Raw genomic sequence first — 2,563 nt, 5'->3', positions numbered from 1 at the left:
CAGAAAGTCTCAGCAGGATGGGGAGTCTCCCCCACGCTGGGCTCAACCCAATCCCGCCTCAGATAGTGAGCAGGAGACCTTGCTTTTAAAGACATTTATAACAGGACATGTGTTTATGAGGCAATTTCCAAATGTCATTAGATGAAACCAATTTGATTTTTTAAATTAGGTTCTGGTTATGATTTCTGGAGAGAAATCCATAAATCACAAATCACTCTCTTCTGATCTCAGAAAGTACATTTTGTGGCAAGGAAAAATCAGACAACACAAATGGAAGAGAGATCCAGGATTGTCTGTGCCTTCCTGTGTACAACCTTGGACTCAGCAAAGTCAAAAGCCAAAAAGAGGAGGGAGCGAAGGAGAGTTATAACTTTGTAAATATTGTAAAAATTGTTAAACACAGCAGGTCTAAGAAGTATATGTCATATGTTAAGATTAAATTCCCTTCCCCGTGGGTCCAAGTCATAACCTGTGGGCCCACCCTTGGACAGTTCTGCCCTCCAGAATCGGAGTGGCTTTGATTATGTCCCATTCAGTCTCTGGGCTTCAGTCCCCTCTTTGTAATATGAAGGTGTCAAACTCTTCCAGGCTTCTACTGGGTAAAATTCAAAGGAAAAGTAACTCCACGCCAATCCCACAGAACCAAAGTTTCACACCTCATTTTGGATTTGCTTTGCTGTTGAAACCTTGCCTGTGGCCAGAGCCTTCAAAGGCATAGCAGTGATGACGCTTGAAGGAAAACAACTAGTGTAAAGGCCCTGCAGGAGGAATGACTCTGGCCTGTTTGACAAGTAGGAAGGAGGTCAGAGTGACTGAAGCCTCGTGAGCATGGAGGATAGTGATGAGGCCGTGTGGAGAGTGGGTGGGCAGAGTCAGGTTATGCAGGGCTTCTAGAGTTTGCGCTTTCTCCTGAGAGGAGCAGAACACCCTAGGAGGATTTTAAGCAGAGGAGGGAAGGAATCATATTTGCATTCTTAAAAAAAATCACCTGGCTGTTGCGTGGCTAGTGGCTGTTGCGTGGCTAGTGGCTGTTGCGTGGCTAGTGGCTGTGAGCACATAAGCATCTCAGGGACACCTGGAAAATGTGCCAGGAGGCAAGGACATTTAACTCATCTATGATACTGCAATGAGGGCTCAGCTATTTGTTGGAAGCCCTGGCATCCAGGTGGAAGAGGTGAAAACTTTGTCACACCTGCTTTTTCCTTGCTGCCTCTTTCTGGACTTTGACACCTTCCTTTCAGTCAGGAGTTCTTATCTTGAAGAGCTCCCTGGAACCATGGAGCTCTTATCCCTAAGGGCTCTTACCCCTAAGGGCTGGGAGTCTAGCCCCCTACGCTGATGCCACCCCAGGGCCGTGAAACAGCCTGCTTCTCCAACAGCCACGACCTCTCTCCCTGCCCACTGAAGGGGAGGCTCAGAATGCTCATCAGAGCCCGCTGAAGCCAGCCTCGCCTCTGCTGCAGCGTGCAGCGGGACGCATCAGGGTGCATAGCCCATGGCCTCGGATCTTCGGGAATTTGTATTGTAGTGGAGACGCAGGGTGCACTTCTGTGGTCACTTCCCCAGCAGGGTGACAGACAGTGCATGAAGAGAGGTCACGTCAGAGGCCTCGTGCCTACACACCCGCAGATCAGCATCACCTGGGAGCAGGTCAGACATGCAGCGTCTCAGGCCCCAGCTCGCCCACTGAATCAGAGTCTATGTCTTAACAAGGTGACTCACACGCACATGAACATGGGAGAAACAGTGGTGTAAGACACATCCTAAAATGTCCTAATCTGGCTCTGGAAAGCTCTGCTTGATGCAGACACTGCAGCCCTTGGATGAATAATGTGGCTTCTACATGAGCTGAGGGATATCTCTGGTCACATGGGGTCCAGAGAGCTGAGGATTTTCACCAGGGATGTGGAAAGCATGCTGTTTGCATAGACTCTTCTGGAGCCCTACTTGGGTATGATGGGATATCAGGGGGCCCCCAATCAGGGCCTGTACGTGAAGAGGGTTGGCGTGACCCCTTCCACTCTGACTCTGCTCTTGTGAACAACAGGACTCCCTAAAAGCAGACCAGGCACCTGCAGACAGGCACGCACAGCCAGACTGTGGTCACAGAAGAAACAATCCAGTCAAACAGTTGCCTAAAAACTCCTCAGTAAAATCATTGAGACAAGCTGTTCAGAGTTCATGAAAAACAATAATCAATACGTGTTTCAATTCAATTAATTGTTCTCGTCTCTGTCCAAAAATAAATACAAAACAGTGTGAGGGAATTGGGCCAGAAGATGTTACACTGGCAACTGGATTAACGTGTGAAAATATTTAAAATTCAGACATGTGAAGCTTCCCAGTAAGCCTTTTTGTTTAGCAGTCAAAATCACCAAGTTTCTAATTACAGTGTATAAAGCTGAGAAGCTTAAAGGGAATGAGAGGACCCTAATGAGGCAGGAATGGGTGTCTTGATTATGCTAGAGTTGATTGACATTTATCCTGCAAGCTATTCTAGGCGCCTGGCGTTCAGAGTTAAATAAAACGCAGACTTCGCCTCAGTAAAACAAGGCGGCATTCC

At 47.8% G+C, this 2,563-nt stretch overlaps 1 protein-coding gene across 1 annotated transcript in view; it reads left to right on the top strand.

The window, feature by feature from the left end:
* PTPRT (protein tyrosine phosphatase receptor type T) overlaps nt 1-2,563 on the top strand; it is an 804,737-nt gene that overhangs the window by 405,659 nt on the left and 396,515 nt on the right. The gene's annotated exons all lie outside the window — the stretch shown is intronic.

This window comes from Lipotes vexillifer, unplaced genomic scaffold, assembly GCF_000442215.2.
Source record: "Lipotes vexillifer unplaced genomic scaffold, Lipotes_vexillifer_v1.1 scaffold53, whole genome shotgun sequence".
In the NCBI taxonomy this organism is placed as follows: Eukaryota; Metazoa; Chordata; class Mammalia; order Artiodactyla; family Lipotidae; genus Lipotes; species Lipotes vexillifer.
Note: the sequence above shows the minus strand (reverse complement) of the source record. Positions and strands in the feature narration are given on the sequence as shown.